The sequence below is a fragment of the Poeciliopsis prolifica genome, unplaced genomic scaffold, assembly GCF_027474105.1.
Source record: "Poeciliopsis prolifica strain line A6 unplaced genomic scaffold, Auburn_PproV2 SCAFFOLD015, whole genome shotgun sequence".
NCBI lineage: Eukaryota > Metazoa > Chordata > Actinopteri > Cyprinodontiformes > Poeciliidae > Poeciliopsis > Poeciliopsis prolifica.
In genome coordinates, this window is record NW_026562390.1 from 493,036 (window position 1) to 511,170 (window position 18,135).

The following is an 18,135-nucleotide window of genomic DNA, read 5'->3' on the forward strand; positions in this document are numbered from 1 at the left end:
TATTGGGCGACAAAGCTTGTTAGTCTTAGTCTATACTTTCACCTGTCAAACAAAGCCATTTCTGTCTGGAAATGTCTCTACAATTCTTCCAGTGGCCAGGAGTTTCTGGAGAGGTGTCATCCATGATCAGAACGACGGCTCCAACACGGAAATTTCTTTTAGGGGACGACCACAGCTGACGTTCTTGGAACTTGGAGAGGTATTCCCTGCCCCAGCGTTTCCAGAAGATATCTGCGAGGTATTGCACCCGTCTCCAACGGCGGTTTGTGTGCTGATCGTCCTTCTGAAAAACTCCTGGTGGTAACTCAGGTTTGACCTTTAGCAACAACAGATGATTAGGGGTCAGTGCATCAAGGTCTGATGAAGCCTTTGTAATGGGCCTGCTGTTCATGATTGCTTCTGCTTCACAAAGCAAGGTGTGCAGACCGTCTTCATCCAAAAGCTGCTCTTTGACTGTGATGTTCACAATTTTTCCTCCCAGCTTCCTCCGTGGTGTGAACCAGTAGCCGGATTGAAATGCCACTGAACTCCATCCTGTTGCAAATGGTTTTCAATCTGGCTTGTATTCCAGGCCTTAATTGCTTTTCTCATCTCAGCATCAGCTGACTTGAAGTTGGTTCCATAATCTGAATACATCTCTCTCACTTGTCCTCTTCTGGCAATGAATCTTCTGATTGCATTCAGACATGCATCAGTGTCAAGTGAAGAGGCGATCTCAAGATGCACAACTCTTAAAGCGAGACAGGTGAAGATAACACCATATCTCTTTACTTGACTTCTACCCCTTTTTACCAGAAGTGGGCTGAAATAATCAACGCCAACTCTGGTAAATGGAGGATCGTCTGGCAGGAACCTGCAGGTAGGTAGATCTGCCATAAGTTGTTTGCCAGTGGTTCCATGTAATCTTTTGCAGATTGTGCATTTGGATAGAAATCTTCTGAAGGCTCCGCTGGATCCAAAATCTTTGCTGCAGCTGAGCCAACATGTGATTCCTTCCTGCATGAGCCGTAGCGTCGTGAATGTGTCTCAGCACAAGCTCTGTGACATGTGACTCCTTCGGTAGGATGACTTGCTGTCTGGAGCTGTGAGGCATTGCTGTTCGGTGCAACCTTTCACCAACTCTCATAAATCCTCTTCTAGCACTGGATTTAGCTTAAAAAGTGAAATGCTTTCCTTTACTCTCCGATGTTCTTGCAGCTTTGCCAAATCTTCTTCAAAATTTTGCTTTTGACAGTGTTTAATGATTTCTGTTTCTGCTTCAACCAAGTTGTCACATGTCAGATTCTTTCCTTTGAAAATCTTCTTGAACTTGTTCATCTTGTTTTCATCTCCTGAAGCTTTTAGTTCCTTCCTCTTTAACCCTCCTCTTGTCTTCGGGTCATTTTGACCCGAAGACAAGAGGAGGTTGTTCTTATTTTTTTCGTCAAGTTCACATTTGAATTGCTGCAGCAGAAAATTCCATCTGAGTTGTGAACACTGTAGGTCTGATTCAGGACTGTTAGATTTCAAGTTTCTGTATGCAGTTGCAATTAAAAAAATGTTTTATAAGGGCTTGTCCTCGGGTCATGTCAACCCGAGGGCAACAGGAGGGGGGGGAAATTTGAAAAGATATCAGTTTTACGGAGATCAGTGATGCCATTCCATACTGTTTGCCTGTCCAGCTGTGATTTCCTTAGTCTTCCGGTCAGTCTGACCTGAGGCCTGGGTTTGGTTATTTTTATTTCTTTTGTAAAGTTCACATTTGGATTGCTTGAGCCTAAACTTCCCCCTGAGTTGTGCACACCATAGTTCTGATGCAGGACTGTTAGATTAAAGTTTCTGTATGCAGCTGCAATTGAAAAACATATTTTTTAAGGGCTTGTCCTCGGTCGACATAAGCCGAGGACAACAGGAGGGTTAAGTTCCTTCAGCAACTCTTTCAGTTTTAAGAACCAAGCTACAGCACTTTTCAGCTTTGTCCAAGAAGAGTAATAGCTCATCATCGGCTCCAGGACATCCTTTGATTCTTGAACATGAATGATGTGCACTTGAGTCATTCTTTTGATCTCTCTGTCATCAGAATCTGGCATTCCAGGGTCTGGATTTTTGGGCCATTGGTCATGTGAGCCATGCAAGAAACTGGGTCCAGATTGCCAAACATCGTTTTTCAAAAATTCTTCCACAGTTTGTCCTCTTGAAACATGATGAGCTGGATTCAGATTAGTGTTGATGTGTCTCCACTGTGATGTTTCAGAGTGTTCCAGAATGGCGGAGATCCTATTGGAGACAAAAGTCTTGAACCTAGTGCCTTCACTCCTGAGGTACTTTAGCACAGCCGTGCTGTCAGTCCAAAAGACCTATTTAGCAAGCTCCAGATCCAGCTCCTTTCGTAGCAGTGTGTCCATCTTTGTTGCAACTGTGGCAGCCGTCAATTCCATTCTTGGGATGGTTGGTGACTTTAAAGGTGCAACCCTGGTCTTGGCCATGATCAATGTGCATTGAGTTTCGCCAGTTTCAGAGTGCAGCAGCAGGTAACTTGCTGTTCCATAGGCATCTTCACTTACATCAGCAAAGTGATGAAGCTGTGCGAAGACTGACACACCAAACTGCTTTGACCTAACACATCGGTTGATTCCAAACTTCTTGAGCAGAGACAGACTTGAAATCCAACTTTTCCAACTTTTTACAATGTCATCTGGTAGATCTTCATCCCAGCTACACTTCTGCCGACATAAATTCTATAGAGTTCTTTTTGCTGGAAGTATCACTGGAGCGAGAAATCCCAAAGAGTCAAAGATGGAGCTGACCAAGGAAAGCAGACCTCTCCTGGTGTGTGGTCGATCTTTGGGGTTGATCTTGAACCTGAACTGATCTAATTCAGTGCACCAATGGATGCCCAATGTCCTTTCCATTGTAAGATGGTCTTCATCTAAGTCCAGATTTTTAAATCCTTGTGCCCTTTCCTCTTCTGGAATTGAACTGAGCACCTTTCTGCTGTTACTTGACCATTTAGTCAGTGGAAATTCTCCTTTTTCCAACATGTGTCTTAACTCAGAACATAGTGTGATGGCTTTGTCTTCATCAGAAACTGACTTCAGACAGTCATCAACATAAACATTTTTCTGAACTGTTTTGACCGTTTCCTCCGTAAACTCATCTGCAAAATCTGTTGCACACTTTTGAAGTGCGTAGATAGCAACATTTGGTGATGATATTGCACCAAAAATGTGCACTAACATCTTGTGTTCAACCAGATGCAGGTCAGGCCACCAGAGGAACCTAAGGAAATCTGTGTTTTCACTGTGGACTCTAACTTGGTGGAACGTGGCCTCAACATCCGCCATGACTGCCACAGGTTCTTGACGGAATCTCACATGAACCTCCAATAGAGAGCTTGTAAGGTCCGGCCCCTCCAATAGTTGTTGGTTCAATGCTGTTCCTTGAAAGCTTGCTCCACAGTCGAAGACAACTCGCAGTTTCTGCTTGGTTGGATGTCTAGCCCCATGATGAGGCAGATCCCATGTTCTTCCCTCTGGTCCACAGGTATTGCTGTCAAGTTTCACTGTAAAACCTCTCTTCTTGAGCAGGTCATTGATAAATCCAACATACTTTCCATAAATTCAATATCCTTTGAAAACCTCTTGCATAAATTCAGTGCACGTTGTTCTGCAACTGCTCTGTTGTTTAGCATCTTTACAGACGTCTCCTTCACAGGGAGGCAAATGCTATAATGACCATCTTCCAATTTCACAGATTGAGACACCATTCTCATAAACTGATGATCATTCTTGGACATCTCTGTGGCTTCCTTTTGTCCTGCATCGGGAAAGTCCTGCTTGAACTGCAGTTGCCAGAGTTCTTCTAGTTTAGCCACAGAGATTCGATTTGCAGTAATTCCTGTCAATGTGTCCCTCGTCGGGTCCATTTTGCCTCTAAGCAGTCCATTCACTGTCCAGCCCAAGATTGTCTTTACTGCATATGGTCCCTTGTCCACACTGTTAATCACTTGCAATGGTTCCATAACTTTGGAAACATTTGCTCCAATAAGAAATCCAACCTCTGCTTGGATAGTGCGAATCTTCACCTTTAGGTGGGGCCAACCATCAATATTCTCTTGACAGGGAATATTGTCAATCAATCAATCAATCAATCAATCAATCAATCAATCAATCAATCAATCAATCAATCAATCAATCAATCAAATTTTATTTGTATAGCACATTTCAGCTACAAGGCATTTCAAAGTGCTTTACATCATAAACACAAAACACAAAGCCATGCAACATAGAATAAAATACCAAGGTTTTTTTTTTTTTTTTTTTGACAGGAATCTCTTTCTGTGAATAAACCTCAGAAAGTTACACAAACTGGTTATTGTCTAAGCTGCTGGTCTTCAGACCAGTCACGATGCATGTGTTCACAACTGATTCGTTTCCCATAGTTCGCAACGAAATGCTGATGTTGCGCCTGTTCATGTTCAACTGATTAATCAGTGACTCTGTAGCAAAGGAAGCTGAGCTACCTGGATCTAAAAATGCGTTTGTTTTCACAGTCTTGGTTCCCTTTTGTGCCTTGACAATCACTGGAATGATTGACAGGACGCAACGTCCCTACCAGCCCTGGTGACACTGCAGGTGTTAGAATAATTATGTTTTGTTATCATTCTTACGTTGGTAGTTATAATAGATTTAGTATTCACATCCCTGAGAAAAGGAACTTGTTAGCCCTTGGAGCTGCAGTTGTGTACAGACCTTGAAGCTGCAGCCACTTGTATCTTCGGGATACTCCTATCTGCTCCCTCCACATTCCTTTTCTACTTTGTAATAAAAGAGAAAGCCCTAACGAGGGGTCTTCAGAGCGCTCAGTGAATGGCTTGAAGCAGCAGTTTACTGGGTTCTCTCCTTTTGCAAAAGCTTTCATAAAATCCACTTGTCAGCGCTGTGGATCTGGAATCTGATTGGTCGGATGGATATTTCCAGGGTTTTCCAACATGAAGGGTCTCTACCTTTTTCCAAGACGTTGGGAATTTTTCCCAAACTTTATTAAACATTCCCGAAAGCTTTCCCAATTACTAAAAACCTAAACACATTAGTTTTCTTGGATCTGTCTAAAAGGTTATTATTGTTTTTTAATTTCTACCAGTCAACAGAGCACAATTCTACTTTTTCACCATCATTCACTGCAATTCTTCATTTCCTCTGGAAAACAAGGGATTTCCATTCTCTCCTGATTCCTTTCATTCTTTGATCATTTTCCAGATGTCGCCCCCTGGTGGAGATCAAACTACTAAATGGATGAAACTGTTAAAATTCTCACTTTCTTTCTTTGTTTCATGAATTGTTTCTTCACTTTTTATGTAATTTATATTTTATTAAATCCTGAAAGTTGTGAGTTTTGTTTAAAATCTAAAGTTCTTTATTTTTCTCTCCCAGAACGTTAAACATCCATCTGACCAACATGAAGTTACTTTTCTTCTCATCTTTGCTTCTTGGGGCTGATTGGTCTGAAGCTCCATCAAATATTGTTTTAAAGTCTTTCTGCCATCAGTAGATCATCATGGAAATCTAACTGAACTTCTGTTATTAATTTAGTCAGAGTCCCTATTAAACTATTAAACCATCCCACTCTTTAATTTTCCTTGTGAGCCGTTCTTAGTCTGGAGAATATTCCAGAAAACTGGGTGATGATCTCTGCCTCCAGATGAGGCGTCTAAATATTTAATTATCAAATGAAACATTTAGCTTCAACCTAAATGTTTCCCAGCAGACTGACTAAAGACATTTCTCCCTCTTCCTCCTCTATCAGACCTTCTCTGCTCCTGCAGCAGGTTCCTCCATACCTGAGAGCTTCCAGTCTCCAGTCTGGATCCTTCAGTCCAGCCGACAGCAGCTTCACTCCTGAGTCTCCTGGATGATTGTAGCTCAGGTCCAACTCTTTCAGATGGGAGGGGTTGGAGGTCAGAGCTGAGGCCAGAGAAGCACAGCCTTCCTCTGAGACCAAACAGCCTGATAAGCTGCAGACACACAATTCATCACATGATGAGAAAATGAGAACATTGAGGTAAAAACCAAGATCTGAACTGATGGATGGATGGATGGATGGATGGATGGATGGATGATGGATGGATGGATGGATGGATGGATCTGTAATTATGCTTCTTTTTGCACCTAAGATGCATCAATTTGTCAAGAGCCCAGAGTTACCTGAGCATTTCCAGGTTGCAGTTTGGACTCTTCAGTCCAGCAGAGAGAAGCTTCACTCCTGAATCCTGCAGGTTGTTGTTACTCAGGTCCAGTTCTCTGAGACTGGAGGACTGGGAGCTGAGAACTGAGGACAGAGCTTCACAGCTTCTCTCTGAGAGGTTACAGTCACTCAGTCTGAGGAGACAGGGAGAAAAATCTGTTATTAAACAATTCATAAAAATTAAAATTTTTCAATGTTTCTCGTGGACAGAGAAGGATCTGTCTTATTTTACACATATTTATGATGTCTTTTGTTGTGAAATGGTTCATCCTATAGTTAATTTTCCAGACTTAAAGTTTAGAACTACAGGCAACAAGGAGACTGGAAAGACCATTTTAAAATTCCATAATTAACTAAACTAATACATTTTCAATTTTAACATAAAGAGGAGTTTTGCTGCTTTAATATGTTATAGTAAGTAAGTCTACATGTCCTTTACACATCCTCCCAAGTGAGACACTTTGAGGAGACAATGCACCGTTATATAAACTGGAGCATGAATATATATATTTACCTCATCATTTTTATATTTCTATCAAAAATAACTGCATTAACAGTCTATGTCCTTACAGAGTTTTGTTGGAGGCTTTAACCACTGGCAGCAGCCTCAGAAGAACCTCCTCTGAAGCAGAGTATTTCTTCAGGTCAAACACATCCAGATCTTTTCCTGATGACACTAAGATGAAACCCAGAGCTGACCACTGAGCAGGAGACAGTTTATCTGTGGAGAGACTTCCTGAACTCAGAGACTGTTGGATCTCCTCCACTAGAGAACGATCATTCAGTTCATTCAGACAGTGGAACAGATTGATGCTTTTCTCTGCAGACATTCTCATTGATCTTCTCCTTGATGTACTTAACTGTTTCCTGATTGGTCTGTGAGCCACTTCCTGTCTTAGTCAGCAGACCTTGTAGGAGTCTCTGATTGGTCTGCAGTGAAAGTCCCAGGAGGAACCGGAGGAACAAGTCCAGGTGTCCATTTGGACTCTGCAAGGCCTGGTCAACAGCTCTCTGATGGAGAGACTTTAAGTCAGATTTAAGTGATGAAGATTTCTCAGATCTTTGTGTTTCTTTCATTACGTCACAACCAGAGTTGATGAAGGTCAGATGAACATGAAGAGCAGCCAGAAACTCCTGAACACTCAGATGGACGAAGCAGAACACCTTGTCCTGGTACAGACCTCTCTCCTCTTTAAAGATCTGTGTGCACACTCCTGAGTACACTGAGGCTGCTCTGATGTCGATGCCACACTCTGTCAGGTGTGATGCATAGAAGATCAGGTTTCCTTTCTGCAGCTGATCAAAAGCCAGTTTTCCCAGAGACTCAATCATCTTCCTGCTCTCTGGACTCCAGTGTGGATCTGTTTCAGCTCCTCCATCATACTTGACCTTCTGCACTTTGGTCTGAACCACCAGGAAGTGGATGTACATCTCAGTCAGGGTTCTGGGCAGCTCTCCTCCCTCTATGGTCTCCAACACATCCTCCAGAACTGTAGCAGTGATCCAGCAGAAGACTGGGATGTGGCACATGATGTGGAGGCTTCGTGATGTCTTCATGTGGGAGATGATCCTGCTGGCCTGCTCCTCATCTCTGAATCTCTTCCTGAAGTACTCCTCCTTCTGAGGGTCATTGAACCCTCTGACCTCTGTCACCATGCCAACACACTGAGGAGGGATCTGATTGGCTGCTGCAGGTCGTGTGGTTATCCAGAGGAGAGCAGAGGGAAGCAGTTTCCCCCTGATGAGGTTTGTCAGCAGAACATCCACTGAGGTGGACTCTGTAGCATCAGTCAGGATCTCCTTGTTGTGGAAGTCCAGTGGAAGTCGACTCTCATCCAAGCCATCAAAGATGAACAGAACCTGGAAGTGTTCAAAGCTGCAGATTTCTTTGGTTTCACTAAAGAAATGATGAACAAGTTCCATCAAGCTGAACTTTTTCTCTTTCAGCACATTCAGCTCTCTGAAGGTGAATGGAAATATGAACTGGATGTTCTGGTGGGCTTTGTCTTCAGCCCAGTCCAGAGTGAACTTCTGTGTTAGGACTGTTTTCCCAATGCCAGCCACTCCCTTTGTCATCACTGTTCTGATTGGTTGATCTCTTCCAGGTGGAACTTTAAAGATGTCTTCTTGTCTGATTGTTGTTTCTGGTCTGTGTGGTTTCCTGGATGCTGTTTCAATCTGTCTGACCTCATGTTCATCATTGACCTCTCCAGTCCCTCCCTCTGTGATGTAGAGCTCTGTGTAGATCTGGTTCAGAAGGGTTGGACTTCCTGCTTTAGCAATTCCCTCAAACACAGACTGGAACTTCTTCTTCAGACCAGATTTAAGTTGATGTTGACAAACTGGAGCAAAAAGTCCTAAATTAACACAATAACAAAAATCAGATATGAAAGAAAATCTTTTTTTAAATTTGATTACATCACTTCAGCAAATGTGTGATTTATCTATCATTTCAAATCTCTTTAGAAATCCTCTTACTGATCTGCAGACGGTCAGCCAGCTTTTCCTGCTTCATCCTCCTCAGGAAGTTCAGTGTGATCTTCATCACTGCCTCTCTGCTGCTCCTCCTCTGCTCTTCATCATCACCTTCCAACACCTCATCATCTCTCTGACTCTCTGAATGTTCTGGGTAATCTGGACTCAGAACTTTCTGGATCTTCTTCAGTTCTTTCTTCACAAAAGTGACAATGTTGTCCTCCAGCAGCTGGAACAGAATAATAGATGAAGGAAACATCAGAGTGAAATCATGGAGCCAAACACCAGATGGATGTTGGACAGACTGACAGTCCTATGGTCTACAAAATGCAGCATGAAGGTGACTTTGAACAGAACCCATGGTAAAGTAGTTGTTGTTCATTTACAGACCATAAATATGGAGTCCAGCTCTGTTTGATTCTGCTGAGCAGATGGACCCCTGGGTACCTCTGAGCTCTGCTGGTCCACTCTGTGGAGGAACCAGGAACAATTAGGAAGTCAGGAAATATTCATCCTGCAGTTTTCACAGAGGAAATCACCAGGAGTTTCACATTAAAAGTCCTTGATATAGAAAAACAGAGCATCACATGAACACAATTCAAGGTTAGAAACTGATGAATATAGGTAACACCAGAATAATCCAGTGGACATTTTAAAAAGTTGATTTTGAACTTGGACTTCAAACAGTCCAAATTGTCAGCAGATCTGATGTTGGTGGAGACAGTTTCCCAAGTCTTGGGGACAGTGGAAGTGAAGGCTCTGTCCACACATGTCTTCAGGACAGTGTGTGACATCCATCAGGTTCTGATGACTAGATCTGAGGTGATGTGGACATGGAGGAGGTCTGAAATATGTGGGTGTGTCCCTGTGGGATCCTCTACTGGATGTTATAGAGAGGATTTCAAAATGGATCCTGTAGATCCCTGGAAGCCAGTGAGCTCATATTGTATCTGTCCACACAGAGACAATCAGAAGGTAAAGGTCCATGAAGTGATATCTGAATTTGAACAGTGAACCAGGTGATCTAAATAGTTGTAAAGATTTAATGTTCCTGCTGATCCCATTAAGAACCAGCAGAACCTCTGATGGTCCACATCAGCTCAGTTTGGTTGAGTTCCAGCAGATCTCACCAACCACATCATGAAGCTTTCCTTCCCTGCTGAACTGCTCTCACAATGCACACAGGAACCAAGTCCTGATGGACCAGAATGGCTTTACCAGGTATTTCCCAGTGGAAATGTGATCCACTGTTAGTCTGACATGGAGCCAGGAAGCAACAGAACATCATCATCAACATCCAGAGATAAAGATATGAAGGTGTTTTCATGAGAACAGAGCAGCTGATTTCTGTAGATAATGGATCAAACCTCTGGAAATATAACTGGAAACATCTGAGTTCTTACTGGTTCAGTTTCCAGAGTTACAGCAATTAGAAACAGCTCACCTCTCTGATGATGGAGATCCAGCAGATTTAAAGTCAATGAAACGATCCATTGACCTGTCACTCTTAAAGGACACACAGCTGGGTTCTGGTTCTGGTTCTGGTTTGCGTTTCTGATGGATCCTGACAGAAACATGATGATTAAAACTTAATCAGCAAAGAGGAGCAGCAGCAGCTTCATCACCACGTCTGTTCTGGCCTGAAATAGTGAAGGCTGTGTGAAAAGGGCTGTGGACAGTTAGAGATGGTGACCTCACCTCTGACCTTTGCTCTGGCTCTCATCTTCCCCACACAGAGTGGTTTTAGAGGGAGGGACTCCCTCCTCTCTGTCCTCACACTGATCCATGCTGCTGAATCCACATCAGCTCACACACACTTTCTAGCTTCACCTGCAGAGGAAACACACATCATTCATCTGCACATCAACTCTGATCATCCTTTACATCATTAGTGCTGGAAAAAGATCAGCTGCTCCTCCTCTGATTGGCTCTTCTTCTCTGCTTCATATCAGTGTCAGGTGAATGCAGTCAGACAGCAGAGAGGCAGAGGAAGCATCAGCTGCTGCACTTCTACTATCAGTCCACTAGATGGAGACATGGAGCAACATTTACATTCACTGATTCAACCTGAACAGGAAGGATTTTAGATAATAAATTATTAAAATCTAAAAGTGGATTATCTTCTCCATCAAAGTTCAACTATTTAATAATCTGACTGAATTAAACTCATATTAAGGAAAATATTTTCTTTAAACTTGTTTGTTTAACTTTAATGATGAAGACTAGAATTTGACTCCTGGATATAAAAACACAAAACAATTTGTTCAGAGAAGAACATTCAGCTCTTCATCAAGAGCTTTTGGATTCCAGTTTATCAGTAATCTAATAATCCCTTAGATTAACCTTCAAACAGCAGAGAGATTAAACTTTGAGTTCTAGTCACTAGTTTTCTGTTCTCTAAACATCAGAGAGAAAATAAGAAACAGTAAAATTCCTGAAGACAAAGTTCAAGTAAAAAACAAATGAAACTTACAGTTTGTTCAAATGATCCAAACAGCTGAATAAGAATTTATGTCAGAGACAACAACAGAGACCCAACAGAACAGCAGTAGAACCTGGTACCACATCTGAACAGGTGAGTTTAAACTGAAAGTCTTAAGAGGAGAAATGAAACCAAACTGGTTTAACTGGTCAGACTGGGAGTCAGAGGAAAGTTTACCTGCTGACTTGTGAAGACATGAATTCTTCTCATAACTCCCAGTTTGAACACAAAGACTTTGCTCCTCTTATTTTGCTGATCCAGGTTCTGTTCAGCTCTAATGGAACCAGAACCTGTTTAAACTTGGAACCAACTGGACTCTTCAATGGTGGGAAATTTATCTCCCCCTGGTGGTGAAACTACAACCTGCATGATGTCTGATTATTAAACCCAGAAGCAGCATTTTAAATGATCCAAACATGTCAGTGATGGTAAAAACAGATCAGAACCAGAACCAGTTCTAATGTTTCAATGATCAGGATGTGAATAAAAGATCATCTGTTCCTCTGCAGCTTTTGAAATGAGCTCAGTGCAACAGAAGTAAACATGATATTCAATCATAATTTATTGAAATGAATCAGAACCAAAGTTCTGAAGCACTGAGAGAAAAACTAAATCCATCCTTTCTGCTTCCACAGCAGGTCAAAGGTCATCAGCTTCAAGAAGCTGCTGGTCAGATGGAAGTCTAACTATTTTTATCCCTTTGACACTAAATAACTAAAAGTTTATGGTTTAATGCAATTATGGCATAAAAAAATAATCTAAACAAAAATAAGAAACAAGAATCTATTAAAAATGTAAACTAACAGAAAATAATCTGAAAACTGGAACAAAGGAACAAACTCAACTGTATCCTTAATATCACCACACGACTGCTGCTGGACCCACAGAAAAGAACCGTCGCCTAGCAACCGCTCAGCCAATAGGATCCAAGCCTTACATTAGATTCTATAACTCTTGGATTATAGACGTGTTATAGACGGGCTGAAAGAAAACCCATTGTTTCCTTCTAGTGAGTGTGTCTGTGTGGTGATGAATCTGTCTAGATAGAGAGATTCTGTCTATTCTAACAATACAGGAACAATCTAGATAGATAAATGTTAGAAAAGCTGATAAAAATCAACATCCATTCTTTTGATAGAATCCTGTGACTCTTTAAAGTTTAACTAACCTCTGAAATCTAAACCAACCCATTGAAAATATTCTGTTCCAAGATGGATCAGAAAATGATTCGCAGGAAGGCAGAGAGTTTTGCAAGGGGAGATTTGATCCAAGGAGAGAAAAGTTTTGAGTGTAAGAAAAAAGATTTGAGGAAAAAACAGTAAATATTTGAAAGAGAGCAGAAGTTTTGAGTTCAAGCTTTAAAAGCTTTAAGAGGAAAGACACGACTTCCTGCTTTCAAACTGAATATTCCCTCATAGACTGGAACAGAATGTCCCTGAGTCATAACCTGGACATTCAGACTGGATGAACCGGTCGCTGTTTTAGTTTTTATTTCCTTGTTTCTTCTTTTCTCCTCAGCTGTCATGTCTGGTGAACAGCCAGTAGGTGGCGCTAGAGTCAGGAGGAGCAGCCTGGAGAAAAGGCTGTTCCTCCCTGATCTGTTTCCAAGCAGTCAGAGTGTAGAAGTTGAGAGCTGGAGAAGTTTCCTCCTGTTGCTGCAGCAGCAGAGATGTTCTGCTTCATGGACTAAATCAGGTTGGAAAGAGGAGAGATCTTTACTGAGCTGCTGGATAAAAGCTTCTGAAACATTTCAACTCTTTCTGGAAACTAATGATACAGAAAAACAATGGATGTTTTTACCATCCAGACCTTTAGAACCAGTTCAGCTCAATAATTCAGTTGTATCTGTGGAAGATGAACAGATTTGATGTGAAATGATGAAATTCTTCATTTCTATCCGATGTTCCAGCAGATCTGTAGAAAATGGAGCTGCAGCTCTCAGATATTTCATGTTTTCTATCAATGAATCCACTGATTAAAGCAGGAATCTCATCTCCATGTTCTCCCCCAGAGGTTCCCAAGGTTTGTCTATCAAGTATCTGAGGAAACGCCTGTGAAAGAACATGAACAGGAATCATCTGTAGTTCATACTGACCATAATCTTTCTCCAACTGAACCAATTTCACCACAACAAAAGAAAAACCAATCTGCAGATGCAATAGAAATGGAAAAATGAAACATTTTGCAGGAGATGTCCTCGACTTTACAGGCAGGTAGAAGCAGACATGATGCAGATAGTGATGCTGCTTTGGAGATCAGGAAGCTGAGGAGCTGCAATCCTTTACAAACCATTTGGTAAAAACAAGACTTAAGAAGAAAATAATGAATGCCATATATGAAGCTCAGGAAAAGACAATTTATACATCTTAGCCGCTGCCAGCCACATTCCTGCACATATGCCAAAACATACACCCAGCCCCATTACACACATCTTCACAAGCTGCACCTCATCATGTTCCTGCACCTTTAGCAGAGACACAGATGCAACCAATTCATAGCATCTTCAAAATAACAGCCACAGATTCACCTGCAGCAGAATGTATGAAGAAAATAATAAAACATATTGATAAGGGCTGATCATCATCATCAGTCGTGTTCCTACAATGTCACTGCTAGTGCATGTTTTTGTGGTCAAATAAAGCTGAGGACAATAATATCTGTTTAGGTAAATACATTTAATATCTTACAGGATGCAGCATTTATTTTTGATCAATTATTCTCCAACAATCATTTTTACAAATACATGTAACCCATTTAGAAAGGAAAGAGAAGAAAAATGTTGATCTTGAAATGTTTCTATGCAGGTGATGGAGAGAGAGGAGCAGAGCTGCAGAGAGGGTTGAGACGAGGCTTTATTCACAAGATCCATCTAATGGCCTTTACCACAAAACGGGCCACATTTAGGCATCATGGCTGAAAATGGCCCACAGAAAGTTTCTGATGGCCCAAATCCAAGACCAGAGTAGAGTAACAGGTGTTTTCCCAAAGTTTACTGTTTTGGTTTACTGTCTAATGGAGAGAAAGTTGAAGGAGATTGGTTACTGTATTCCAGAAATACTAACAAAGTCTATTGTTTTGCATGAAAGCTCTTTGGAGAAGCTAAAGTTCCTGCCATGTGGCTTGTGGAGGGTATAATAACTGGCCATGTCTTTCAAAACACTGAAGCCCCATAAAACCAGTAGTTGTCACATAAACGCTTCTCTGATGTGGAAAGAAATGTGGCTTACGCCTCGATAAGACTATTGATAGTGAACTGCAGAGAACCAGCAGCTGGAAAAGCTCACTGGAGAAGTGTGTTGGCTCCAGTTATTGGCTGCATCCTCTTCCTTGCAGAGAGAAACTTGCCACTAAGGGGGAAATTGTCAGCTAGGAAATCCTAAAACTGGAGCTTTTCTGTGAATCCTGGAGCTCAGAGCACGATCTGATGTCACACTGGCAGAACATGTTAGAAAGGCTGCAAACTCCAAACAAACCCCTGGATATCTGACATGCTGCTCAGAATGAACTGCTGGATTCAATATCAAAGTGTTTGGGCTAAATATCTGCCCAGACCAAAGCCTCCAAGGACTTTGCAGTGGAACTGGAATATTTCAAAGCAAGAGCAGGCCTCAGTCATCATTCCATATATTGATACAGATGGGAAGAAAAAGTCTCTATTGCAGAGTCTTTAGTGGGTTTCACTGCTGTGAAGGACACAACTGGGAAAGGCCTCACACTAACAGGGGTACTGGAGAGTTTGGGCTTGGATTTGGCTGATTATAGAGGGCAAAGTTACCATAATGGCTCTAATATGAGGGCAATAAACAAGGGTGCTGAAGCTTTAATACAACAAAGATGTCCAGAGGCTCCATTCATCCCCTGCTGTAGCCACAGCCTGAACCTTTTGTTATGTGATGCAGCCTCATCTAGCAGAGAGAGTCTAACTGTCTTTGGCACTGTCCAAAGATTGGACACCATCTTTGGGTCTTCTGTGAAGAGGCGGGACGTTCTCACAGAGTTTGTCGCCGTCACACTGAAGCCTCTGAGTGACACCCGGTGGGAAGCAAAGCTAGACTCTGTCAAAGCTCCACGTTTCCAGATGGGGGAGTTTTAGATGCACTGCAAACACTTGGAGAAGTGGCAGGAGACAGCAAGACTGTCTCAGAGGCAAAGTCACTGTCTGATCACATTGTTAGGATGGAGCTCCTTGTGTGCCTCACAGTTTGCTATGACTTATTATGTGAGATCAAGTTTGCAACCAAGGCACTACAAGCAGCAGATGTGTGAATGGACACAGCCATTAGGCTGATGGAGTCTCTGAAAGAGGTTTTGCTCAAGTATAGAGAAGAGGGCTTTCAGAAGACACTTGGCATTGCAGGCAAGATGGCCGTGGAAATGGATGCTTCTCCTGAACTCAAAGAGAAACGAGTCAGGAAGCAAAACAAGTTCCCAGATGGCAATTCATGCACTGCTCATCATGAAAAGGAGCCACAAGCCACTTCAGGTTTTCAATGTTGTTGTTGACACACTCCTGCAAGAGCTGAGAGCTTTTCCAACTGGTGTCTGAGGAATTGAAATTCACCATTAAAATGGAGCAAAAGCTGCAGGAATCAGTGACCACATTTGCCCTGAGCAGCTGTGATGTGTCAGAGATATCATTCAAGAAATCCAGCCAGCAAGCCGTCTACTGACAGGTTCAAGGCTCTAGAAAAGGGACATTTCCTCATGACTCAGCAGAATCTGGATTTGGTATTTCCAAATGTGACAGTAGCCCTAAGAGTATTTTAACCAGGCCTCTGACAGCGGCATCTGCAGAGAGATCATTTAGCTGAAGCTCATCCAAACACACCTTGGTTCAAACATAAGCAACGACGGCCTGTCTCAGTTAGCAGGGACCTCTATTGGACCCAGTGTGGCCGCTCCATTTCATCTGATGCTGTATTGACAAATGGGCGAGTGCAAAGTCACGGGATGTAACGGTTCAAAGGTCATACATGTTAAAACTCTGACATGGAGTCCAGACAGTTAAGATTTCATATTTCCGCTGCAGGAAATGTTGAGCACTGAGTTCCATCACTGTTATATATTTGTTCTTTGTTAAACTTCTGATTGGATCCAATTGATCACCAGATATAATATGGAGCATTAAAAAGGTTCCATAATATGTATTTTCTAAGTGCATGACTAAGGAGGAAAGCTGCATGAGGCAGCAGGTGGCGCTGTTCTTCAGTTTATGTCCGGGGGGGCATGTTGGCCCACCTCAAATATCTGTAGTTGCGCCCCTGACCCTGGTCAGCGAGAGCCGCCAGCATCATGGCTGCCGGCTGCCGTCCATCACCACCTTATCGTTCCTCCTTAAAATAAAAGCAGCAGCTCGGTTTGGACCAGAAGCTGCAGGAAGAGCAGCGACGTTCTGGATCCTGCTGCTGCTGCAGGTTCTGTCCTGCAGGGCGGCGCCGCTGGAGGCGTTTGAAGCTCATCACCAGGTTTGTTGGTCATGAAGTATTTGGAGGGCAGAGTCCAAACCGTCGTCCATCTGATACCAGAACAAAGTGTCTCCAGTAGTAGGACACATAAGGTGCAGCAGCAACGTCCTACTGAAATCAGGATCTTATATTCCTGGTTCTGCTGGAGGGTTTAGAGGAGAAACTCATTTCACCCACAGCAGATTCACAAACAGAACAATGTCTGTCTGCAGCTCTGGCCTCCCTAGAACCACGACGCCCTTAAAGAAAGGAGAACGTCTTTAGGAACGGCGTCCAGAACAAGAGCAAATTCCCTGGAGGGAACTGGGATCCAGTAGCTGGATAGAAATTCCCAGTAAGACTTTAGGCAGCGTCAGAGTTTAGTCATTGTTTTACTAAAGTTCTCTGATTGTAAAACCAGTTGGGGACAAACAGAGTTTGGTTTTTGTCAAGAATATTCTGGTTATTCCAGATGAGAAATGTGTGAGGAGAGAAATGTTTATAAATAAGAGCCCAAGCAAGAAGCATCTGATAATGGGCTGGTTTTAGTTAGACTAACTAGTACTATAGGTTAGTTAACTATATTATAGTCAGACTTTAGTAACAATGAAAGGCCACCCAGTTTAAATCTAATTATTGATCAAATTCCACAAAGAGTGGAGGTTCAATAAAAACCTTCTGGTCCAGTTGATTTGAAATGTTTGATTTAAAGATGATAAATGTAAAAAGTTTAGAGCTCCTGAGTCTCCAGGGTTCAGGAGCTCAGAGTCTTTGATGTCATGAGTTTTATTCTCCAGGTAAAACTGTGGAGCATTTTATCAATAGTTTTACTGATATGGACATTTAATGCTAGTGCAGCACAAGTTAGTCTGGATCTTCCTGCAGCTTTAGATCACAGTTTTCTTCCTCTTAAACATGAATCTCTTTGAAGCCACTGCTTTCATTTCTTGTTGCTTTCATCGGCTGTAGGGTCAAAGGTCACGCTGGAACGGCGTGACCTTATGGCTGGCGTCTTTCTTTGGCATTCTGTGATAATTACAGCAAGATAAGAAACTTGTGTTTCAGCAGCAGGAATGTTGTAAAGATGGGATTGGCGACAGGATGACATGGGAAGCGATTCACATGAGTTTAAATGGAGTTTGAGGCCTGAAGCATCAGAGAAAGTTTGGATGAGACGGATAACAGGAATTTGGTCGGCATCTCTCAGAAACAGAGTCGTGTCATCAGCAACTGGACTGATACACATTTCTCCATCAGCAACTGGGATGCGGCGCATTTTGTTTCCCAGAATAAATGTTGCAAGAAGTTGGGCTGCCATCAGGAATAAATAGGGGAAACTGGGCGGCCCAGTCTCTCTCCTCTGGATACTGGGAATCTGGGACAGGAACCAGTTTAACACAGCAGTTACCTTCTTAAAGAGGCTGGATATGAAATATGGCCTGAAAGCAAATGTTTCTAAGCTCCCATACGTAAAGCCGTCCTCTAGAGAGTCAGAAGCCTTATAAAAGTCCA

The 18,135-nt window shown here is 42.3% G+C and overlaps 1 protein-coding gene and 1 long non-coding RNA gene across 2 annotated transcripts in view; both read right to left on the reverse strand.

The window, feature by feature from the left end:
* LOC129366343 (NLR family CARD domain-containing protein 3-like) overlaps positions 1 to 18,135 on the reverse strand; it is a 74,409-nt gene that overhangs the window by 40,403 nt on the left and 15,871 nt on the right. The gene's annotated exons all lie outside the window — the stretch shown is intronic.
* Positions 10,182 to 11,211, reverse strand: LOC129366348 (uncharacterized). Its single transcript, XR_008606612.1, has 3 exons — positions 11,171 to 11,211; positions 10,396 to 10,527; positions 10,182 to 10,261 (listed from the first exon to the last, which is right to left on the reverse strand). It is a non-coding gene; the product is annotated as an uncharacterized LOC129366348 (long non-coding RNA).